The sequence below is a fragment of the Caretta caretta genome, chromosome 2 (genome assembly GCF_965140235.1).
Source record: "Caretta caretta isolate rCarCar2 chromosome 2, rCarCar1.hap1, whole genome shotgun sequence".
NCBI lineage: Eukaryota > Metazoa > Chordata > Testudines > Cheloniidae > Caretta > Caretta caretta.
In genome coordinates this window covers 132,906,038-132,932,687 of record NC_134207.1, presented here as the reverse complement: position 1 = coordinate 132,932,687, position 26,650 = coordinate 132,906,038, and the positions used below count along the sequence as shown (strand labels likewise).

General features: G+C 40.8%; 1 protein-coding gene across 8 annotated transcripts in view; it reads right to left on the bottom strand.

The window, feature by feature from the left end:
* Positions 1-26,650, bottom strand: part of CDH18 (cadherin 18) — an 831,624-nt gene that overhangs the window by 368,901 nt on the left and 436,073 nt on the right. The window lies entirely within an intron of this gene.

Genomic DNA, 26,650 nt, shown 5'->3' with positions numbered 1-26,650 from the left:
TTTTTTGGTGGTGGGGGGGCTAAATTCACAAAGGGAAGTTAGGTTCCATTCACATAACAGAGATAGTGATGGTGCTGCCATCCCCCTTAATCCCAGTGGTTAGTGCACTCACCTGAGATGTGGGTGAGCCAGGCTTGTATCCCTGCTCTGGAGCAGGGACTTGAACGCAGGTCTCCCTCTACCCCATTGGTGAGCATCCTCCAGGTATTGGCTATTCTGGGGTCGGTGTCTCTGTCTCTCCTGTTGAAGCTGTTCCTCTTTGTTTCAATATTCATTGGAGAAGTAGCAGGGACTGGAATCATCTCTGTTTTGTGATTGGTGCCTAAGTCCCCTTGTGATTTTAGACCCCCACCATGAAATATTTAATTTTGGACATGTCAAAATTAGTGTTTCAACATTGCTGATTTTTTTTTTTTTTACCAGAACAATTAGACAAAATTGACATGAGGTCATTAAATAGTTTGGTCAACCCAAATGTCCATTTTTTCAGTGAAAAAAAGTTTTGGCCAAAAATTTGGTGCAGCTCTACTAGTGACCCACACGTCATAATGTAACCTTTGGGTGGGCTACAGTTCACTTCATTTCCCATCCCCAGTGCCTTAAACAAAACAAACCAAAAAAAAAAACAAAAACAAAAACAAAAAACAAAAACAAAAAAAACCCCACACACCTCCCATAGAAAGTAGCTGTAGACCCACAGTTCGGTCTCTAAGGCTTTTCAGCAAGTATTGCACAGGGTCAACCTCACCACATTCAGGTCCCAAAAGGAACTAAAGAATTAAATAACTTTATAAAATCTTATGATTAAGAAACAAACTGTAATCTAATTTTTACAGCATGACATGGCTATTTTATAATTCACAGCTATTACCTTCACAGTTATACATAAACATAAATAAAGAAAACAAATTAAAATCTGAACAGTTCAGTCCCCACAAATACAGTGGGAAGAATCTGAAAGTTCCCAAAGCTTAGGTTTTGTTCATCTAAGTCTCAGTTAGAGTCTTTGATCACCAAATCTATACAGTCTGCTGTGTCTAAAACAACATCTTCCCTCCACTTGCTTGTAGGAATCTTTAGTTGGAATCCATGCAGACTCTTCCTCTACTGAAATCACTGCTAGACAGTCAGCTAACTGATTAACCAATCACTCAGTTAAGTGTATAGATTTGAAAAAAAAAAAACCTCTTACAAGAAAATACAAAACTGAGAATAGAAAAATAGAAATGACTCTTTCCCCATTACTACATTTAAAGAAAAGACCGTGAATCAGACTAGCTGAGGCAATTTAACTAGAACAGTTTGGCTAAAATCAAAACAGCATTCAAAACATACAGTTAAAATAGAAGTTATTTTTCCTTCCCAATTTCCCCTTGCTATAATTAGCATTGCCCAGGCTTCCCTGTTAGAGGGTTACATCATCACTAACCTGCTGCAAAATGCTTCAGAGTTAGGGACAACAGCCTGCTTTCTTCTCCTGGGGTCAGCTTCTCCCAACCCACACACGGCACCTGGGCTTCTGCAAAGCAGCTGCCCTAACTGCTTGCCCTCATGGTGTCTGACCCCAGCAACAGGGAACCTACTGGAGCAGGGGTGGCCAACCTATGGCTCCAGAGCCACATGCGCTCTTTAGAAGTTAATATGTGGATCCTTGTATAGGCACCAATTCCAGGGCTGGAGCTACAGGCACCAATTTTCCAATGTGCGGTGGGGTATTCACTGCTCAACCCCTGGCTCTGCCACAGGCCCTACCCCCCCCCCATCCCTTCCCTTCCCTGAGCCTGCCATGCCCTTGCCCCTCCAGCACCCGAGCCTCCTGCATGCCACGAAACAGCTGATCGGGAGGTGCGGGAAGGGAGGGAGGAGAAGGCGCTGATTGGCTTGGCTGCTGGTGGGTGGGAGCCGCTGGGAGCCGGGGTTGGGGGGAGAGAGCTGATGTGGGGGCTGCTGACTTATTACTGTGGCTCTTTGGCAATGTACATCGGTAAATTCTGGCTCCTTCTCAGGCTCAGGTTGGCCACCCCTGTATTGGAGCATATCCAAAACTACCACACCCAGTTCCAGAAGCTTCTAGATTAAGCTTAATCTGCCTAGCAACAATGACCCAGACACAACTCACTCCTACCTCCCCACAATGGGTCTTTTCAACAGATATCTCCCAATTAGGCACATGGGTTACAATAACACTTTTTTTTAAAAAAAATGGAAAAGGTTATGATCATAAGTGTTATCAAGTTCATTTCTCCAGTGTGGACATCATAGAATATACCAACATTTCTGGATTTATGTAAATCATCTTTCTTTTTTCATGTTTGGGAGGAACATGTGACAAAAATAAGTCTGAATTTTAATATCTTTTACTAAGTAAAATAATGATATACTCTTGCTTTTATTTTTTTAGTTTATTTTGCCAGCACTCTAACATTATTTTATTGCAACAATGGAAATGAACCTGAAGTATATCTACTACACACTTTACAAATTAAGCCTAGGAATGCAGTGTGATATGCACAGTTGCAACCCTGGACCCTTTCAGAATCCCATTGACTTCCCTGGGATTCTGTTCAGACACAGAGTGTTCACCCACACTCATTGCAATCTCAGGACTTAACTCATCTGTTTTAATTTATTTAACATGTACTGTACCAGAATGCTTCATTGTTATAATTAAGTCATTTAGGTGGTTCTTTAAGATTTTCTGATAAATGGAATCAGGATCTTGAGGTCAAATTCTGCTTGTTTACACATTTCAATGACAGCAGAAAATGGTCCATCTATCTGGATTGCTCAAAAGAAGACTGGAATTCCAAATAGATTAAGTTAACACAAAACAAAACATTGCTCTGTTTAATGAATCAATGGGATTCTGTAGCATCACAGTACTCTACTCACACTCATCTGATTGACAAATCAAAAAATCTGGGGGACCCATATGGTGCTGTAAGGTAGATATTCTGGTTTACCAACACAAATGACTTTATTACGAGAATTCACAGTAGCATCTCCATATCTTTCTGAAAACCTTTACACGGTGCAAAACAGCTCCTCCCTAAAGTCCAATGTACTGGTTACTATCCTTCTCCTGAACTCTGCTCTAGCTATCCCTCTTGGTTTCTTTTATTACATGCATCCCGACCCAATATTTTTAGAATCTTATTACTGCCTTATTTCAAGTCTCTGATATTGTGAGATTGTCTGTGAGATATAAAAGACAATCTGAAAATGCAGCAGTAGCGGATCTCTTCTCCTCTCAGGATCTTTGTTGTTTCCTTCAGCTCCAGTCTCATTCTTAAGGTCAATGGAGAGATCCCTTGATAATTTTTCCAGGGAGTAAAATACAAATGAATCTCACTCAATTCCCTGGCTTTCGTATAATGGCTTTTTTTTTTTCATGAACACAGTGAAGTCTTATTATAAAGTCTGTTAGTCTGCTACCAGCACTTTCGAGAAGTTCTCTGGGTACTGTAGCCATTAGAATTTCATCTACATTTTGCAGATTTTTTTTTTAAATAGCTGCTGAGTAAATCTAGCCTCTGAGTTCCCAGGTACTCTTTACATATATATTGTTCTCCCTTTGCCTGTTTCAATATCCTTTTAATGTACTGCATTTTTCATTACTTTCATTCATCTCTGAAGATCAGCACCTGTTTGCATTTTCTACTACTCCGTTCTCAACTCAAACTCAAATTGGTGGCTCTTTTACTATGGCCAGTATTTTGAGACTAATATTTGCTCTAACTGCCTTAAATTCTGATAGTTATTCCTTTAAATCTGATTTCATTGCAGGTTAGCTCTTGTCCATTTAAATCTCTCTGATCAGCGTTTGGGCACCATATTTTCTTGATGTGTGATGATGATGAAGAGGGCTTTCTGCTGTGTCTGCTATAGTGGCTGTTAGTGGGAACAAATGTCAAATGTGGGCCTTCCTATGAAGCAGTCTTCTAGGTTTCCTTTTCCAGGAGGAGGTGGTAGGCTAAAAGGCCACTAAGAGTAGATTTTGTTGCATTCCCTCTCAGAGCAATTGCTTGAAACAGTCATCACTTACAAGTGATGTCACTTCCCCAAATATCATCTGTTCATTCAAAGAATTAAAAAGTTTGTAGATGGAAGGAATGCAGCAGATGATCAGAGATGTAACAAGACTTTAACAGAACATGTCATATAGTGCTTCACAATGTTTTTTTTTTAATAATTCAAATTGTCTTGAGTATGATGCAGTCTCCTTTGGTTAAAGGCACACCCCTACAAGTGCTCTATTCAATCTGTACTTGAGTAGGGCTCCTGGACTCCTCACTGATACAAAGCTTTCCCATAGCCTGTGTAACACTTTTTTACCCTCTTCAGTTGGCTAGGAGGCTGTCCCATCTGGGTATACAATGCCCTGAGCCAGGTTATACATGCCTCAATCACATTTCTGGCGGGACTACAGCAATGCATGAAGCCATCAGCCCTTATGAAATTCCGTCCAGCACAGAATGCTGTAGCATGTCTCCTCAGCAACACAGGCTATCGCAAGAGCATCAGACTTGTCCTCTGCTCTCTGCATTGTCTTCCCATAAAATATTAAGGTAAGTCCAAAGACACTCAATATCCTGTGCCCAGGATATTTTAAAAGTTGTCTAAAGCAGTGAGAAAGAACGTGGCCGACAACTCATCAAGCACACTGGAATTTCTATTATACAGCTTAAGTTTATGCATCAGAGCTTTCTTGGAGGCCAGTCTGAAACTGTGGAACAAACTCCCACAAGAAATAAGGACCATCACAAACCTCACCATTCAGTTCCAAATACAAGATGCAAGTCTTCAATCCGGTTTTCTGTAATAAACATAGATCACAGTGTACATATTAAAAAAATGAAAAATAAATAAACCTGCACTTCCCACACAATGAAATAAAGCAGGGCTTCTCAAACTTCATTGCACCGTGACCCCCTTCTGACAACAAAAAAATGCTACATGATGCCACGAAGGGGGACTGAAGCCTGAGCCTTCCCGAGCCCCACTGCCCCAGGCAAGGAGGGGGACAGCTCAAACCCCACTGCCCTGGGTGTTGATTAAAGGGAAGGAAGGACAGATTCATAAGGTAAGAGCTACACATGGCTAAGCAAAGAAATATATGGGCATTATGTTAAATGTTGACTCAGGTTGTTTTTTCTTGTATATGATGTTGGGTATATTATAAGAGAGTGAGATCATCTGCGAAGTCCAGGTCTTCAAGGGATAAGAAGGATGTCCACCCTATGCCTCTTGGCATGTCTTCTGTTGTACACTGCGTTACCCAGTCAATAGCAATGCTGAAGAGGATTGCAGACATGACATCACAGACATACTCCTGTTTTGACTTTAAAAATAAGCTCACTGTGATCAACACTGCATGTAAAGTTGGAAAAGAAGCTTTTAATTATTAAACAACCTGAGTCAACAGCAAATTGGACTGAAAATCAACTGCAATAAGACAGATATAATAACCCTTAATATTGCCTCACCATCATCAATATGGATAGAGGATTATGTTCACACCCATATAGAAACATTCACAAACTTGGGCGGCACCATCAGCCAGCAGGGTGGAACAAGCCAGGATATCCAGAACAGACTAATAGAACCAGGAACACCTTCAGGAGCTTAAATATAGTCTGGAAATCATCAAAATACAACACCAAAACCAAACACAGGATTTATCAGAGCTGCACACTTCCAACACTACTTTATAGTGCAGAACACTGGGGAATGAAGAAGTATGACATGTCCAAACTGTCTTCATTCATTACAACCTGCATCAGAAAAATTCTCCACATCCTTTGGCCCCAAACAATCTCAAACCAAGACCTATTCACACAGTGCAGCCAAGAAGATATGAGCACCATCATTACCAGGAGACATTGGAGATGGATTGTCCATGTACTTTGCATGGAAATTGATTCCATCACCAGAATAGCAATAAGATGGACACCTGAAGGCAAGCAAAAATAAGGTCATTCAAAAACAACATGGCAAAGAGCTGTGGATGCTGAGCTGAAAAACCTGGGGCACAGCTGGGGAACCATTGAAAGACTTTCCAGAAAGAGACAGAAGTGGAGGAGCTTTGTCGCTGCCCTAAACACCAGAGGTGTAATAGGTACTAACTAACTAACTGTTAAATGTCAATACAAATATTTGAGAAATGTAAACATTAAGAATAGGGAGGATATGTTTAGGATTGTCGGGCTCTAATTAAGAGTAAAAAGATACTATGGACCAAATACAGTTTTTTACTATTATTTATACTTTTGTAATGCCTAAATGTCCCATTCAGTGCTGGGGTCCCATTGTGCTAGACCAGTGGTGGGAAACCTGTAACCCGCGGGCTGCACACGGTCCATCAGGATAATCCGCTGGTGGGCCGCCAGACAGTTTATTTACATTTGCACGGCTGCCTGCAGCTCCCAGTGGCCGCAGTTCACCGTTCCCAGCCAATGGGAGCCATGGGAAGTGGCGGCCGGCATATCCCTGTTGCTCACACCTCTTCCCGCAACTCCCATTGCCCAGGAACGGCGAATAGCGGCCACTGGGAGCTGCAGGCAGACATTCAAATGTAAACAAACTGTATGGTGGCCCGCCAGTGGATTATCCTGGCGGGCCGCGTGTGGCCCGCAGGCTGCCCACCAACGTGCTAGGACCTTCACACACAACAACAAAAAGAGATTCCTGTACCAAAGAGTTTACAGTATAACTAAATAACTTAGATGTCAGCAGAATAACTATAAACCCAACAGAAATGTTTTTCAGGTTGTGGCTTATCTAATCCCCCAATTGAAGACTGGAAACCCTGACTGAGGCTCCAATTCAATAACGTACTTAAGCGCTATTGAGTCCATTCCTTTTCAGCAATACACTTGGCATGCATGCTTAACTTTAAGCATGTGTTTAAATCCCACTGAAGTAAATAGGATTTAAGCATGTACTTAAGTTTGTTGAATTAGGGCCTTATTCATTTAATATCAGACTATCTATGTTTTCAACAATACGTTAGTATAGAGGAACAATTTTGAAGTGGCAGAGAGATAGACTGAACATACCTCTGCTTCTAGCGTTCCAAAATGTGGCCTAATAGGATCCATGGTCCCCCTGGTCCATGAAGTATAGCCTCTGTGTATCATTATAATCTTCTGCTTTATTAGAAAACTGGATGTTATTACTAATGATCTGCTTATTTCATAGGCATCAGTTATCAACCACTCCACTCTCCTAAGGCAACTCCCACAAAAGCAAGGGAGAACCCCTCCCCTGCCTGGTCTCACTCACACCTACTTACAATACACCTCTTCCTCTATGCTCAGTCCTATTCAGTCTGTTCCATCTCCCTCTTCCTTATCCTCTGACTCACTTTCCATCATCAGCACTTACCCACTGATCTCCCTTGAGACAACACCACTTATCTCTCTCTTTCCTCTTCTCTTCAGCACGCACCCTTCTGCCTGCAACAATCAACTATGAACGTATTTCATAATGTATATACTAATGTGTGAGAGAGCAGTGTGGCCTATTCCCAACTGTGCTCCTGGCCTGCGTGACCCTGGGCAAGTCACTTCACCTCCCCGTGGTTCTGCTTCCCACCTGTAAAATGGGGAAAATAATACTGACCTACTTCATAAAGCATTATTGTTGAAAAACACTGTCATAAATATAAAGGGAAGGGTAAACACCTTTAAATCCCCCCGGTCAGAGGAAAAACCTTTTCACCAGTAAAGGGTTAAGAAGCTAGGATAACCTCGCTGGCACCTGACCAAAATGACCAATGAGGAGACAAGATACTTTCAAAGCTGGAAGGGACGGAGAAACAAAGGCTCTCTCTCTCTCTGTGATGCTTTTGCCGGGAACAGAAAAGGAATGGAGTCTTAGAACTTGGTAAGTAATCTAGCTAGATATGCGTTAGATTCGGTTTTGTTTAAATGGCCGATAAAATAAGCTGTGCTGAATGGAATGTATATTCCTATTTTTGTGTCTTTTTCTAACTTAACGTTTTGCCTAGAAGGATTCTCTGTTTTGGATCTGATTACCCTGTAAGGTATTTACCATCCTGATTTTACAGAGGTGATTCTTTTACTTTTCCTTCAATTAAAATTCTTCTTTTAAGAACCTGAATGCTTTTTCATTGTTCTTAAGATCCAAGGGTTTGGGTCTGTGCTCACCGATGCAAACTGGTGAGGATTTTTATCAAGCCTTCCCCAGGAAAGGGGGTGTAGGATTTGGGAGGATTTTGGGGGGAAAGACGTTTCCAAGCGGGCTCTTTCCCTGTTATATAGTTGTTAGGCGCTTAGTGGTGGCAGCAAAAAGTCCAAGGGCAAAAGGTAAAATAGTTTGTACCCTCGGGAAGTTTTAACCTAAGCTGGTAAAAATAAGCTTAGGGAGTTTTCATGCAGGTCCCCACATCTGTACTCTAGAGTTCAGAGTGGGGAAGGAACCTTGGCAAACACTATATAGATATTATTTATTAAGTACTCTAAATGAAGCATACTTAGCCATGTCAAATTAAGCCATGACAGAGTCAGGAACAGAACTCAGGAGTCCTACTGACCCCTAATAACTTGTTATAACCATAGACATTAATACAATCTATAGGTAATTCTCTATCCTAAAATGGAATCCATACTGTGGAAGTGTCATTTCTTTCAGATTTTTGAGTGTATGTTCAAATATCTTATTAATTTTAAATATTAAACACAATTATATTGCTACTGTAATATGATAGGACAAGAATGGTACACTATTTAGAGAAATAATTACATATGAGTGAAGGTTAAAAAAGACTGCATACATACAAAATCTCAAAGTAAAACAGTCAAAACTCAAATTTCACCTTGTTGAGCATCAAATCATAAGAAATAATAAATGTTATGTAGTTTTAAAGCAAAGCCAAAATATTGTACAGTTTCTTTTACCTTGCTGAAAAAATGGCATTTTTTAAAATGCAGCAAAAGATCGTCAAAAATATTTTAACAGCCCCTTGTTGAAGCAGCAAAAGTGTGGGAAAAGAGAAAAAACAGCAGAAATTCCTGGTGCTAAAAACCTGGCTGCCTTCTAGTGATGCTTCTGCTGTCATTTTAGATAGAAATGCTGCAACTCATGAGTACAGACTGGTAGGTATTAGGGCATAGTGGACAAAATAAATGAATTACAAATTTAGCAAAATGATGCAATAAAAATGCAGCACAATTGCAGACTTATATTCCCCCCCCCCCATTTTAAAGCATACATTCTGGACATGCTAATGTTACTAACATGTCTAAAATTAATTGCTACTTGATTTAAACACTTCACTTCAAATAATTGATAGATAATCCTTGCAAAATTAAAACAGACACAATTTCTCACTCTCAATAGGCCATTCAGATGTCTTTAAAAAGCTTTATCCAAGTTCACAGTTTCAACACAGGATGTACATGTTATCACAAGAAAGAATGGTTTGCGGTACTAAAAAGACCTAGTGATAAGAACAGATGTGAAATATAAATCCCTAGCAAGAATATTTGTTAATGTAGGGCTCAATTGAGTTGCCCTATGCACCTGCACAACAGAGTAAGAGATAGGAGTTTGTTCTTTCTTATTTTCCCAGGAAATCTCCAGTGCTTATGAAGAGGCAGAGATCAGTCTCTTCAGGGCTGCTAGAGCCCTAACTATCTGCCAGTACCATGAGGTACAAACTTGAACCGGCAGAGAGGTAAATTGGCCACACCTCTGCTTCTACCATTCCAAACTGAGGCCTACCAGGGTGTGCAGATAGGTAGCTCCACCCCTCATCCCCCCCACCAAACCGTGCAGCTAAACCAGCAAGGAGGAGAAAGTGATCTGCTTCAAGTATATGGCTGGCACAGATTACTTCCTCCATGGAGCAATGAGAGAATCAAGAATGGACTGTGACTGTGAGTCATAGTTTGGGTCCTAGTCTGCTCCTTGAGAAGCACAGCAAAAGCCAAAATTCAACCCTTAGAATTAAAATAGCTAGACTGACTAGTCCACAAACACAAACTATAGGAAGAGAAGAAATAAGCAGCTGTAACTTACCCTTTGGTTGACTGAAGTCACTGATGGAGCCAGTGGCAGATTTAGAATTAGTGGGGTCCTGTGTGCAGCTTCATTTTCAGCCCCCCCCCCCCCCCCACTCAGGACCCAGTCAAGAAAAAGAACATTTTCTCTTAACTCTTCCCCCCTACCCACATTTTTCATTTTTTTCTTCCTCTTCCTCCTATATTATAAGTAATAGGAAGTAAATGACAAAGTGAGGTACCTTGATTGGGGCAGGGGGTTGGGGTACAGGAGGGGGTGCTAGGTTCTGGGCTGGGCAGGGGTTTGGGAGGGGGTGAGGAATGCAGGCTCTGGGGGGAAAATGGCTTGCGGGGTGCGGGCTCTGGGCTGGGGTGCAGGAGGAGTCAGGGGTGGGGCTTACCTTGAGCGGCACGGCTCCCAAAGTGACCAGGACACCCCTCTGGCAGTGGCTCCAAGGCGGGCAGGAGGGGGATGGACCAGCAGGTCTCTGCACATCACTGCCCTCAGGTGCCGCCCCCGCAGCTCCCATTGGCTGCAGTTCCTGGCCAATGGGAGCTGCGGAGTCGGCAGTCGGGGCGGGGGCAATGTGCAGAGATACCCCCTCCCCCAGGAGCTGCAGGGACATGCCGGTCACTTCCATGAGCGGTGCGGCGTGGAGGAAGGGAGGGAAGCAATGCCAGCAGGGAGCTGCCTTAGCCCTGCTGCTGGCACATCTCTGCACACCCCTTGCGGGGAGGTGGGCAGCAGGTCTCCAGGCACTGCCTGGGGTGGGGGCAGTGCATGGAGCCGTGTTCCCCCCCACCACCAGGGGCATGCAGAGACATGCGAGCAGCTGTTGGCTTCTGGGAGTGGCATGGGGCCACTGGCCATGAAATGCAGGCACCTTGCCTACCTGAGCCCTGCGGCACTGCCGGCAGAGACCCGGAAACAGGTTGTCAGATGAGATTTGTCCTGCATTTTGGGCCCCCGACCCCCGCCATTGGGTGGCCCATGCCACTGCACTGCTTGTTTCATGGTAAATCCGCCTCTGGATGGAGCAGCTGCAGATTGATTAACGAGGGAACGAGTTTTCCTTTGTTTTCCAGCACAGACATAACCTGGCCCATTTTTTTATATTATATATTCATGTATTTCTATTACTAACATAGGGTGGATATGGCTTTTCGCAAATGGGATTGTATCTAGTTCGGTACATGGTGCAATACTGGTGCATGTAAGGAAGGCTTATTGCAGGATTGTAAATTGTGAGAGTGATATAGTTAAGAAAACTTTTGTGATTGGGTGCTTTTCTAGATTTGGTGATAATTTCTGTGTAGAAATCTGTATATGTTTGTTTGTATGTCTGGAATTAAGGTTTAACGCTGGCTCTTCCATTGCCATATGGTACTAACGGGAGCCAAGGCAGGGTGGCAGGAGCCAGGAAGAGTTTGGAGTCTAAGTCAAAGTCCTCAGAGTCTAGGAGCTTGCAGCTGTGCTACAGAGGCCATTACCCTCTGTTTTATCAAAAAGGGAAGGTCATTGGTGGATCTGAGGAGTTCTGCCAGCTTTCCCTGGCAGGGATCAATCCGGGTATGATGGATAAATGGAATGATTGTTTTTGTATTTCATTTTAAGAGTTGATAGGTGGCCTAGGTCTGAGGAGTTTTGAGAGAGAAGTTTGGGGGTATTGTTGTTATTCAACTAGAGCAGTGGTGGACAACCTGCAGCCTGTCAGGGCAAGCTGCTGGTGGGCCGCCAGACCGTTTGGTTACATTTCTAACCGTTTGGTTGCATTTGCACGGCCACCTGCAGCTCCCAGTGGCCGTGGTTTGCTGTTCCAGCCAATAGGAACTGTGGGAAGTGGCGGCCAGGCCCGTGCCGCTTCCTGCAACTCCCGTGGGCCAGGAATGGCAAACCACAGCCACTGGGAGCTGCAGGTGGCCATGCAAATGTCTAGTGGCCCGCCAGCAGCTTGCCCTGATGGGCCGTGTGTGGCCAGTGGGCCACAGGTTGCCCACCACTGAACTAGAGGACCCAAGAAAAAAAAAAGTAGACTCTCAGGGATACATTTGTAAAATGGATCATATTTAAATAGTTCTTTTGCAAAAGTTAGTAAGTATGTTTCACATAAAATATTCATGGAAAATTCAATTTTGAGCTCCCCGAGGCAGGAATTCTTATCTTATTACTTTATTACTTGTTTGTATACCACCTAGCAGAGTGGAACCTTGATTGAAGCCCATAGGGCATTACTTTAATACAAATAAATAATAATAATAAATAATTGCCTTCTAAACAATCATTGTGCCAAATCTGGAAACTAAATTCAATCATTAAAATATGAAACAGATGGATATTAGCCTTGCTCTAAGTTTGAATCTCAACACTCTCTTAACTGTAAATAGTTTTTGGGACTCACTTTTCCATAATAACATTAAAGGGAACTAGACAGGTAGCAACACCACAATTAAGGATAGCTTGAGATTTGCTTAAAGCAGGACTAATAACCATCTCTTTCCTACTTTAATGAAAGGTTTTCTTTTTGTTCAGGTCCTATGAGCCCATTTTTGTCTTCAGATGTATATACACAAACCACATTAATGCCAGTAGAAGCTGAATGCATGTTTCAAGGGAAGAATTAGCCCCTATGTTCCTAATACAAGCACAGTGGGATCAAAAATACCCTTGTAAAGCTGAACCGCTGAAACTGAAATCACACCATAGCTATTTTGAGCAATGTACAAAAAACCCTGTTCTTATAATTTTCCATGTTTTTCCCCCTGACACTTCTTAAGACCACTTCATGTCTTATTTATTTGGAATATTTTCCTTCCCATTGTCTCAGGTTTTTCTCTTCATTCTAAATTCAGGATTTTGTGATGATTTGTTGTGTCTTTTAGGAACAAATCAGGATTACACTGTAAGTTTTGAAATGGGTTTTAATTATTTCATTTCGTTGCATAGGGTTTGTTCTGTTTTGGGAGATTTGCTAGGACATCATCAGATGGGAGAATGGTGGATCTTTTTAATACTAAATGTTCAGTGGCTTCTAAGATTTCTTTCTGAGCACTCAACTGGTTTTATGAACTGAAATCTTTTTATCTTTCATAACTGTGCTGTATCATAACTTTTCCACCACATGAAATACTCCTGCGCCAAATGACTTTTTTGGAGCCATTTAAAAAAATATTTTCCCTAATACTAATCTAGTGGCTTAATAATAATTAATAATGAAAAGTATTTATTATTAATGAATGCATGAACAAGTGAAAGAGGACAACCTTAGCTATTTTTCCGCACAGTTATGGAGTGTCACTATACATTACTTAGGGCCAGGCTGTAGCTGATTCTTGTGCAGGTGGGTAAAGGAGAGGGTACAAGGAGCCTTAGCCCCTTGTATTCTACACAGAGGCTGGCTACAACTGCACTCCCTGCATTGCCGTGAGGATCAAACCTCTAAATGATGGAGAGCAGGAGAAGGGAAAAGGTAAGTTCATGGCCCCACCTTCCCTTAACAGACAAACTCTGTTCTTTAGTGATAACTGGTTGCAGGAAGGAATACTTGCTATATGCTTGTAAACAGTGTAAGAAGGGACAGTGCACTGGTTATGACACTAACCTGGGACTCAAGAGTTAGGCTCAATTCCCTACTTCACCTTCCTGTGTTAACATGGGAAAGTCACTTACTCTCTCTGTGTCTCATTCCCCATATATAAAATGGGATGCTAGGATGCTCACAGGGATGTTGTGAGGATTAATTCCTTTAAAATTGGGAGGTGCTCAAATACTACAGTAATGGGGACCATATAAGTACTTTGGGGAGACAGTGTGTTCTCCTGCTGGCCTGTGCTCTGTCTCTAATGCAAACCTGTGACTTAATAGCCTAATCTGTCTCCTAGCATTTAAATCAACTGCTTCTCCCTTTCCCACATGTGGCTGCATCACTTCCATTTTTTCCTGTTTCCAGTCTGGATATTTAATAAGAAAAGAGTGAATGTAAAACTGAAGGCTAGAAAAAGAATGTATCATGTCCAGACAACTATCTGTTAATAAAAAGGGAAAAAAGATTTCTGTTACTGTAGCAGTGCCAAACACACAACAGCTAATAAAATTCTTCTTGGATGTGTTCTTTTAATTTTAATTAGATTGTTCTGGGATGATCTAGAAAGTGTTTTATGTCAAAGAGAGCAGTTAATCAATGGAGGAAAGGATTTTCATTTCTGATAATTTGTTACTAACTGATCCTCATAACAACATTGTGGGGTTTTTTTTAAGAATTTGAAAACGTTATAATTTGCTCTTCCCTCTTTTGTTTATGAAGAATGATTTTTTTCTAATTGCAACCACTTAGCAGATGTACTTTTCTTAAATAGTCAGCAGCAAATGGCAACTAAAGTAAAACATATTTGAAAAATAAAATCAAGTAGAAAGATTGGTCTGCACAGACTCAAATGATCTGAAAGATGTTAATTTACTAATCCTCATTATTATTTATAACTATAGAATCTGTAAAATCTGCCCAAATTCTGGGTAAATATTTCAGTGATGCAGACCTCAAAAAGAAAACACAAAGGAAATGAAAGCACTAAGGCTCATTTAAAAAGAGCTGGATCAAAATTAAAGAAAACAGTAAAGCACAATCCCAATTATCCAAAGGTCTAGAAGGACTCTCGAAAACTTCAGATAATTGGAAGAGCCAGCTAGCAGGCTTTTAAGTCCCCTGGTCCTGAGCTCAGCGTTCAGACTTACTAGTAGGCTCCTAGTGTCTGCTACATTTCTAAGACACAGAAGGAGCTGCACTTTAGGACTGCAGTGTATGTATCTTGATATACTGGTCAAACAGATATAAAGACTTGAGCATATAAAACACTTGAGCATATAGAGATTTATATGCACATGTCTGACCAGTCCAACCTTATATACTGAAGTCAAACCACAAAGGGACAGATCTGACTTTTGCATATCAGAGTTTTCAATGAACTGCTATTTGGATAATTGAGGTTTGCCTATGTGACACATGGAAAAGTTCCAAGAAATTCATGCATTCTTTAAACATTCCCATGGACATTCTCCTTATTTACCACAGACATTTATGCCTTTGTAAAGATACTCTGGCTACCACAATGGTAAGTAAAATTCCCTTCCTCCTATGGTCCTATGACATACTGAATATTAAGAACTTCTAAAGTAAAGCCCAGAAGAAAGATGCTGAAGAACATGCACCAAGATTTCAAGATTTTCCACAGAATGTGGGTCTCTGTCAGTAGTAATAGCTCCAATACCAGGGCCCACTGACACTAACTCCTGGAACAAATGAAACTACCACCCACTTGCTTTGATTTATATTAAGTTTTACTGATGCCATCAACTCTTTCTGGAGACACACTAAATCCCAATCTCAGGCCTTGGCAGGTAAATTAAGGAGGAAATGATTTTTAACTCCTTTGATCTTGATACAGCCCTGCTGTCACAGAGGTGGTGGCTTGCTGCCGCCACAGAAGGAATTCACCCCAGGGACAGCATGCTATGTTTGACAAGGGCTCAGTTAGTGTATCTCCCGGCTGCTCCATCCAGAACCACACACACTGGGAGTTCTGCTGGACAGTTTAGGGACTCTGTGGGGTGAGAGTTGGGAGTGCCTTCCATTGCTGAAATCTTGAGGCTAGGCAGTCTTTCTGCTATGGGCCTTCTAGTCAACAAGAAAATTGAGTTCTTCCCAACAGTTTGTATTTAACATTCTTCAGGTCTTTACATATATCACAGGCTTCAGTCTTGCTCCCAAACTAGTTGGTGGAAATATTGGCATTTAAAAAACAGCACAAACATGGTCATATTCTGAAAATAATTTGGGGAGTCTTAAACTGCATAGTGCCTTCTAATCCTTAAAAAACAAGCATGTTTCAGCTTTAAAAGCAGTATATATATGCACATGCCATTTGTTTTTAAAATAGCCAGAACTATATTTACTTTGTGTACATATCAAATTATTGCTTTTTTACTCTAGATAGATTTATAAACTGACTAACTGAGAATGGGGACCCTGATAATCTGAATAAAAAGCACCAAATCAGAAGAAGGAAACATAGGAAGAGGAGAACAGCAGCTGTAAGGCATAGTTCCCTTCCTCCTCACAGCCTGCTTAGGCTTGTCTGCCCTGATTCTGGCAAGGACAGACCTCCACTTGTTAAAAGTGTATTCCCAGAGGAGAGATACTGGAAAGCCACATCTTCCCCTCCAGCCACTGTGGATATCTTCCTAGGAGGCAGTTATGCTCCAAGCAGCAGTAAGATCCATAGACTCCCCACCTCAGTTTGCACTGCGAAGCCCCAGAGGAAGGCATTCAAAATCTGCTTAAATTATGAAGCAGCTCTTGGGGTACAATGGCTCTTGCATTTGGGGGCACAGTAACCTGCTGTGTAGGTTTGGAGAAACATATACTCTGACCCTTCTCAGCACAAGTCTACCTTCAAGTTTATACTCTTCCTACTAAGAGGAAAGCAAAAAGCTGAACCATCTTATCACACAAACATTTTCGTATTCAAAAGGTGAGCTATAGAAATTAACATTTTAGAGCAGGTGAACATTTTTCTTTTCTTTCAGAAGGTATTCCAAGAGACTGCAAGTTATGTTGGATTCTGCAGTACATTTTGAGGTCAAGAAGAATAAGGAAAGGCTCACATTTATCCAGTGACAGCCAAAGGCAGCATTAAAAAAAATGCCAGTCAAACAGAATGACAGCTCCTTTATTATACCCAAAATAACACAAAATAATTACCTTGTATAACCACTGCACAACTTTCCTCCCCCCCACCCATGAATGCCACAACTTTGCCTGGCATTTAGCTAGAGGGAATATCTCTCTTTCTTCTCGGGGTTGTGGGAATCCTCGTTTTTTTTATTGTTACATAGAGTGATATATACAGAACTTTAAAATGGCATTAAAAATAGAAACTTCCATGCATGTGAAGGTGAAAAGACCTCACTTCTATCACAGCTTGTCAATTATACGGATAGAGCAAAGCGTCACAATTGGACTTTATTCAATGGGCTACTGGTGAATGAGTATTTTCTCCTGGATCAGAATTCAAATCCTACTCTGGTGTATTTTTTATTTTTAACCAAGAGGTAAGGATTCATTTCTTATTTAAATTTAATTCTTCTCAGGGCAGCAGATGATAACTTATATATCCCTTTATATCTCCAGATCAAAATTTAAGTATTTTTCTTCATTTTTACTCATAGCTGCTATCTCTATCTAGGTATAAATATAGCCCTAATCATTTTTTTTAAAACCAGAAAGTCACCTATTCCTATTTTTCCATAAAAAGGCAACAGCTCTCAAAGGGCTCAATCCAACTCCCACTGAAGTCAATGAAAAGGTTCCCTATTCTCTCCCCCCCCCCCCATCTCAGTAAACTGAAATAGGCATGCATATGCTTCCTTGTGCATAACCGCAGATATTGCTAGCCTCACACTTCACCTTCTTTCCTCTGAGATACAGAAACTTCCATATGTTTACAGTGATCTTTTCCAGCCTAAAAAGGAAGCTTCTGGTAACAGTGATGTGCTTCCAAAATGAATGGGAATATCAGATCTAAAATGAACCATGTCTAACAGTTTACTTAAAGAAACCATGCTTGCTGCATTTTCTTTCCACGCCAGTGCAGACCCCCTTTGCCTTTCATCATTTCACGATTACCATCTACCCATACATATTATGTATAATCCTACCTTGATAATATTACCTCAGCACAGTAGGTCTTAGTACCAGTCCTCTCACGTAACTCAACAGGGTACACATAGCAATAATTACCCGACATTTATTCATCTGACTGTTCTTTTCTTAAGTGCCAGATACAGCATGTTTTTGTTGTGGAATTGTAAAATAGCAATCATAATAAAAAGAAACATCATTATTTATTGTCCTTATTTATTCTGTAGTTAGGGAGTAGTTCTAAATCCCGTTTATTCCCGTGATGACAGATGGTGGTGTCATAAACACAGATTTATGATTTTACTGCAGGATCAATCAGAAGAAGAAACTGAGTTGTAAGGGAGGAAGTTCTTATCTGAACAGAAGATATTTGAAATAAAAGAGAAAGGAGTACGAATGATAGCCAGCCAGGTAAAATTACTAATTTTTGCAAACAATCTCATTTTTCTACTTTGTCTCAATGTAAAATTCCCTTTTTAATACAATGTAAAATGCATACTTTGAAAGGTACTTAGATGGGAGGCATTCCATGTACTTTGGAGGACAGGATTTGAATTCAAAACAATCTTGACAAATGAAAGAATTGGTAAGAAATCAACAAGATGAATTCAGTAAAGACAAGTGCAAAGTATTATACTTGGAAATGAAAAATCAAGTGTGCAACTACAAAATGGGGGAATAACTGGCTAGGTGGTGCTAAAAACGATCTGGGGGTCTGATGGGGAGCTCACCTTACACCAGCCCTGACAGGGTTAAGTAAATTGAGACAGGGGCCAATTCGTGAAATGGCCAACATTAGGGGTTTAGGCCCAAGAAGCAACCCCTGAGTAGAAAATGGGGCTCAGTTGACCAGGTGGGGGCTGGGCTGGTATAAAGCCAGGAAGATGGTAACAGAAATGGCAACAGTGAAGGAGTCTAGAGCCATCCTCTGTGTATTAGAGAGGGAAGGAGAGAACCCAGGGAAAGAATAGGAACCTGGGATCCTGGTGATGAGAGAAGGGCATACTATGAAGAGAGAAGGGTGGAGAAGAAAACCTCTGGGAGCTGAGAAGGAAGCAGCTGAGGGAGAGAGCAGAAAGGCTGGGGACTGAGCAGACCTTGGCTGCATTTTGTAGGGTCCCTGGACTGGAAAATGGAGTAGTGGGCAGGCTCGGGTTCCCCTATCAGCCACTGACTGAGCGGTGGGATAGTGGGTCCAGAGAGACTCTATACCCTGCAAGGGGAAACAACATGGAGACCTGGCTGGAGGACTGAGTCACAAAGAGGAAGCTGCAGCTTCTGGAGCAAGAAATGGGCCATAAAATGAGAGAGAGGACAATGGGTAGAGAGATAGCAAGAGAAGGTGTCAGCAAGGGGAGATGTTGCTGGAAGAGAGCTAATCCCCAAAACAGCCAGAAGGAGGTACCACTGGCAGTGAGTGAGTTACCCTGTGACAGGGGGTGTCATAAATATAAAGGGAAGGGTAAACCCCTTTGAAATCCCTCCTGGCCAGGGGAAAGCTCCTCTCACCTGTAAAGGGTTAAGAAGCTAAAGGTAACCTCGCTGGCACCTGACCAAAATGACCAATGAGGAGACAAGATACTTTCAAAAGCTGGGAGGAGGGAGAGAAACAAAGGGTCTGTGTCTGTCTGTATGCTGGGTCTTTGCCGGGGATAGACCAGGAATGGAGTCTTAGAACTTTTAGTAAGTAATCTAGCTAGGTATGTGTTAGATTATGATTTCTTTAAATGGCTGAGAAAAGAATTGTGCTGAATAGAATAACTATTTCTGTCTGTGTATCTTTTTTGTAACTTAAGGTTTTGCCTAGAGGGGTTCTCTATGTTTTGGAATCTAATTACCCTGTAAGATATCTACCATCCTGATTTTACAGGGGGGATTTCTTTATTTCTATTTACTTCTATTTTTTATTAAAAGTCTTCTTGTAAAAAACTGAATGCTTTTTCATTGTTCTCAGATCCAAGGGTTTGGGTCTGTGGTCACCTATGCAAATTGGTGAGGCTTTTTATCCAACATTTCCCAGGAAAGGGGGGGTGCAAGTGTTGGGAGGATTGTTCATTGTTCTTAAGATCCAAGGGTCTGGGTCTGTAGTCACCTAGGCAAATTGGTGAGGCTTTTTACCAAATCTTGTCCAGGAAGTGGGGTGCAAGGTTTTGGGAAGTATTTTGGGGGGAAGGACGCGTCCAAACAGCTCTTCCCCAGTAATCAGTATTAGTTTGGTGGTGGTAGCGGCCAGTCCAAGGACAACGGGTGGAATATTTTGTACCTTGGGGAAGTTTTGACCTAAGCTGGTAAAGATAAGCTTAGGAGGTTTTCATGCAGGTCCCCACATCTGTACCCTAGAGTTCAGAGTGGGGGAGGAACCTTGACAGGGGGTTATAGTGGACCACAAACGGAATATAAATCAACAATGTGATGCAGCTGCAAAAAAGGCTAATATCATTATGGGGTGTTCTAAAAGGGGGTTATAAGCCAATTATAAAAGGACTTATTTAAGACAGGGGTTCCCAAACTTTTTTCCCTGAAGCCCACCTGTGTAGCTGCAATAGACACTGTGGCCCACTTTTAACACTTCTTGAGGAAAATTATTAATATTATTACATGCATGTAAACTATACCACTATAACTGAACAATGTACATGTTTCCTTTTCATTTTAATGTAACCAATTGTAATGATAGAAATACCTAGCGATATGCACTCAAAGAATACGTCAATATCTTTCAATATTTTTGAAACCAAAAAAGCTTTAGTAAAACTACATTTTAAAAAAAATGTTGAGAGCAAAATGTGGTGTTCAAACAGGGAAAGCACAATTTGTAAAAACGGAATAATAAGCAACACAACAATGTTAACAAAATTGTTAAAAACACATTGTGTTATTTGATTTTAAAACAAAATAGTTGTCCAACTTTGAACCCTATATTGTATTTTCAATATTTTTAGTGTAAAATCTGAATTTCTGTGCTAAGTAAAGACCCAACCCTATTCTCTACGAATTAGAAAAGTATAAAATATTGCAAATAAAAATATCAACTTACAGACCAGCAGTTGTGTTAATGGAATGGATGTGCCTGCTTCTCTTTGCACAGTTTTTCCAGCTTAACCTGATCTCATCTTCTATTTTCAGCTTTCAGCCAGCTCAGGGTGCAAGCAAGGAGTAGCAAAGGGGCTGTGTGCAGGTGGGACGGGGGGTAGCAAGGGGTTCAGGAAGAGGACTGTGTCCAAGGGGGTGCTGCTGTGGGGCCCATCCAGGCACTTGGTCCCCATTTGGCACTATGAGGGCAGCTCCACTCTTCTTGGCTATGTACGCACTGGGGTGGGCCCAGTCATGCCATCCTACACTGTCACTGTGACCACTGGCACCCAGTGGTTCGCAGGCACCATGGACTACACCTACCTGAGCCTCTAGGGCACGGCATCCATTATCAGCCCACATGAGGAAACTGACCTGGATGCACAAAATGCCTGGCATCACCACTCCCACCAGCCCCTGAAACTCTGCTCATGATGGTGGGCCACTTGGAACTATGCTGAGGCCCACCTTTGGGCCACTGCCATGGTTTGGGAACCCCAATACAAAACATGAGAGGCAACTGTCCTGCTCTACTTGGCACTGGTGAGGCCTCAGCTGGAGTACTGTGTCCAGTTTTGGGCACCACATTTTAGGAAAGATGTGGACAAATTGAAGAGAATCCAGAGGAGAGCAACAGCACTGACGAAAAGCTTAGAAAACCTGATCTATGAGGAAAGATTAAAAAAAATGGGTATGTATAGTCTTGAGCAAAGACGACTACGTGGGAACCTGATGACAGTCTTCAAATATGTTAATAGCTGTTATAAAGAGGTTGGTGATCAATTGTTCTCCATGACCATTAGAAGGAAAAGAAACAGTGAGCTTAATCTGCAGCAAAGGTGACTTAGGTTAGATATTAGGGAAAGTTTTCTAACTATAAGGGTAATTGAAGATCTGGAATAGCTTCCAAGGGAGACTGTGGAATTCCCATCACTGGAAGTTTTTAAAAAAAACAGATTAGACAAACACTTATCAGGGATGGTCTAGGTTTACTTGGTCCCACCACCCTGTGGGGGGGGGGGGGGGGGCTAGGCTAAATGACTTATTGAGGTACCTTCCAGCCCTACATGGCTATGATTCTGTGTAGTGAATTTAACCATATGCATATATCAGTAAGTAAAATTTAATTTTAAATTTAGTATTTAATGTTGACCTTTTAACAATCAGCAATGTACCTGATTTTTGGATGTGATATAGTTGCAAAATTAAAGGCTATATGTGAAAATGTGGTCATTACATTTCCACATATTAAACTGTATAGATTTCAATTTATCAATATCTGAAGGATGAAGTGCTGAGTTGATCCCCACTGGGATTAAACTTTCAACTGGAACTGAGGCATTTAAATCATCCAGACAACTAAGGCATTCCCTCCGAGTATCCTCTTTTCATCTTTGAACTACTAAGCACATGCTCTACTATTATGAAAGATGGAAAAGCAACAAATTATCTCCTAGACATAGTGTTGACCACTGCTGTATACATCATAGAACGGTTTAATGTAGATGCTGAAGATTAAGAAGAATGTTATCTGGGATTCCACAATAGAAGAGCTACCAGGGTATTTTTCTGACCTACAAACATTCATTGCCAGCAAAACATAAAATTGAAATGTTGGCCAAAAGAAAAATGTCCTCATCCAGCCAAGAAGAATAGCAATCCACAACGATGACGCTGATTTAATGAATGTTTCCCACCCCCCAACGAAACTGTTTATGATACATCTTTGAAATAGACAGGTAAAGAGTTCAAACTTGGGCAATTAAAATGGACACCCCACACACACAGAAGGTGCATGTTTTTTAATTATTATTTGCATGCAGGGGTTGTGACCAATATGGCTGTGTGAATTTTACAATGTTCTGATTAAATCAATGTAAATTATCAGACCAAAAATCGTGAGATGCCAGGATATATGAACAGACTCATTTTTTTTTTCCCTTTCCTCTTTTTCTTTTATATTTCACAAACTGCAGAAATGAACTGGGACCCACATTTCATCAAAACATTTAAGCATCTGTGTGTGTCCATCATTAGTTGGTAAAACACTTAAAAGTATATGCTTAAATTGTATTGAAGTAAATGGGACTTACACACATGCCTAAAATTAAAACATGTGCTTAAGTTCTTTTCTGAACAGGAGTGGACTGCTGAATTGGGGCCTCATGTTCACTACCTAAATCCTGCAGTGGCTTAATTTTCAAGTGAATTTCAATGGGAGTTGTGAGAGCTCTGCACATCTGAAAAATAAGCCCATATTCTGCTTTACGATAGACTAGTGTGAACTCCTGACATCAAAATTGTTATAATATACCAACTCTTAGGAACTCAAGTTGAAAAACGTTAGCCTAATGTAATAAAATATAATGTGGCCAATATGTTCACTCCAAACTGATTTCAGAATATCTCTTGATATAATACTGTAATAACACTTTTGATGTACTCTTGATATAATTCTGTAATGATCGGTGTATACAGCACATCCACAATAGGTGGTGGTGTATCATTATCTTATTGTTAAATTGTCTTGTGTTGATATTCTGCTATCTTGATTCAGGAGGAATAGGAGAAGGTTAAATCCTGCCTGCCTGTGTGCTGCAGTCATTAATTGCAGTGTCCCAATAAATCCTTTGATTTCTATAAGAGTTATTATAAATTCTGCCTTCAGAGCCTTAGCAGAAGCTTCACCCCAGTTATGCATACAGAGTATGAACATGATAGTGTGGTATAATGATTTTACTGGCATGTGTTTAGGGTGGCTACATCATCCAAAACCACAATAGACTTTTGCAGTATATTCCATTTGACTGGCAATAAACAAGGTACACCTCCTTACTCTATCATGCATTCTGTGTCAGTCACTATTTTATGTGTGTTTTCAAAAATATTATTTAGAATTTTCTGTATATCATTACCTGCAAATCAAGGCTTCATGAGTCCAAATGTTCAGGATTCAAGGGAAAGAAAATTAGAACTGATAAACTGAAAACATTTGCTAAAAACATCTGTCAAGGTTCCTCCCCCACTCTGAAGTCTAGGGTACAGATGTGGGGACCTGCATGAAAAACCTCCTAAGCTTATCTTTACCAGCTTAGGTCAAAACTTCCCCAAGGTACAAAATATTACACCCGTTATCCTTGGAATGGCCGCTACCACCACCAAACTAATACTGGTTACTGGGGAAGAGCTGTTTGGACGCGTCTTTCCCCCAAAAATACTTCCCAAAACCTTGCACCCCACTTCCTGGACAAGGTTTGGTAAAAAGCCTCACCAATTTGCCTAGGTGACTACAGACCCAGACCCTTGGATCTTAAGAACAATGAACAATCCTCCCAACACTTGCACCCCCCCCCTCCTGGGAAATGTTGGATAAAAAGCCTCACCAATTTGCATAGGTGACCACAGACCCAAACCCTTGGATCTGAGAACAATGAAAAAGCATTCAGTTTTTTTACAAGAAGACTTTTAATAAAAAATAGAAGTAAATAGAAATAAAGAAATCCCCCCTGTAAAATCAGGATGGTAGATATCTTACAGGGTAATTAGATTCCAAAACATAGAGAACCCCTCTAGGCAAAACCTTAAGTTACAAAAAAGATACACAGACAGAAATAGTTATTCTATTCAGCACAATTCTTTTCTCAGCCATTTAAAGAAATCATAATCTAACACATACCTAGCTAGATTACTTACTAAAAGTTCTAAGACTCCATTCCTGGTCTATCCCTGGCAGAAACCAGCATACAGACAGACACAGACCCTTTGTTTCTCTCCCTCCTCCCAGCTTTTGAAAGTATCTTGTCTCCTCATTGGTCATTTTGGTCAGGTGCCAGCGAGGTTACCTTTAGCTTCTTAACCCTTTACAGGTGAGAGGAGCTTTCCCCTGGCCAGGAGGGATTTCAAAGGGGTTTACCCTTCCCTTTATATTTATGACAACATCTATTTTAAAGTCAGACATCTCAGGACCTTCCATGACTAAAAGCTATGTTTTAGTGCTATGATCTCCATGGGAAAATCCATCTCTTTCCAATGGTCTAAATCTTCCATTTCTTGATGAGAGATTAGCCAGCAGAAGTATGGTAGACACAATCAACTGAAAGGCACCTGGGTACAGGGAAATGGGGAATATTCAAAAGGTACAAAGGGAAGCTAACTCACCTTTGTGCCTTTGTAAATGTCCCCCCAAGTAACTAGCCAGCTATGCCTCAAATCTCTGAGCACTTTTTCCCCAGAGTGACAGATGCTGGGCTTCCCTTGGATCCATGGAATCAACCTTTCATCTCATCCAGGTCCTAGATTTGTAGATCCACAATCCTGTTCCCACTATTTAGCATTTTTGTGCCACTTTTTCATTCCAAAGCTATTTAGAAAAACGTCAAATCATAGCAATATCCCTGAAAGACAGACAGGCAAGTATCACCACCACCATTTTAGAGATCTGGAAATGACATATAGTGGTTAAGTGACTTGCCCAGGGATACAGAATCACCCAGTGTCAGAGCTGGGGTTAGAAATCAAAAGTTCTTGTCTTCCAGTCCCATCTTCTGACCACTTGACTTTGCCACTCATTATTATGAATTTCTTTTATTTTTCATCACTATATTTCACCTGTATATTTTTTTGTTTTGCCATCCATCAGTGTGTTACAAAGTCTATTGTTGCTTATACTGACTGTTTATTCCTTTCAATGTAAGTGAAATTTTAATGTTCTTGAAATTGAGAAACGAGTATCACTGGCTTGGGAAAGGCATTATATAAAGCTCCACATACGGCAATGTCAATGCCTCAGATTGCCTAGAGATTTATAGTTAGATACAATGTACAAATCGAAATTGTAAATAAATCCTGATCCGCAATGCCAAAGCTACAGCACTGTAGTATTTCAGACCTGGGTCACTCTTTAACATGAACTGTCAGTCACACCAAACTGAGGAGTATTTTGTAATGTGAAAAATAGGGACCAAGATAACATCACCAAATTTAATTTTACTTGTGATCTGAGATAGCATTTAAACTCAAGGACTCCAGAGGTGAAAGGCTATTGCAATTGTACACTTCAATAACTGCCACCATTCAGATTCATGCAAATGTATTATACATGCAAACATTCATAACTAGATGTTACAGATGTGATAAATTATGGACTTTTATAACCTTGTATTTTACATTGCAATGTCATGTTCAATACCAATATACTGTATTCTATTGCTATAAGATATGACATTGTAATATAAACTACAAGTCTGCAAAATACACTCTGCATTCATACGTACGTTTGCCCTATTTTAAAAATCAATTAACGTTGATTCTTATACAGCACTGTCAACATCCATTACTTTTTGTCTTTTTGTTTAGTGGTGAGTGTGTTTCTGTGTAGCTATACAGCATATACCCCATTATACAGGTTTGTAGGGGCAGGGTCATGGAGAACAGAGTGTGTTTACTTTTTGGCAGCTGCGACTGCTGTCATAATCCAGGGGGAAAAAGTTTAAACTGACAGATTCCTATCCACTGGTAAATTGAAACTGACTTTTAGGCAATTGGCTCAGTAAAATTCCCAGCTGGTTCCCTAAAAAGCCTAGGTTTAAAAAAAAAATCAAATCTTCTCTGGATCTGGATTGTGGATGTGTTCTTGAAAATCTCACACACTTCTGATTTTGTTCTCTCTGTCTATAAACACAATAGACCAGTTACTGCTGCACTCATATTTCCCAACAGAATACATATTTGTCACTCTTCTCTGAAGCTTCTGATTACTGTAGGGTGACTTTTTGTTTCTCTCTCACTAAGGTTGGTATCCCCAAATAAAATGGATAGTTTCTGACTTTTTTCTTTAAAGGAGGTTAGTTTGTTTCTATG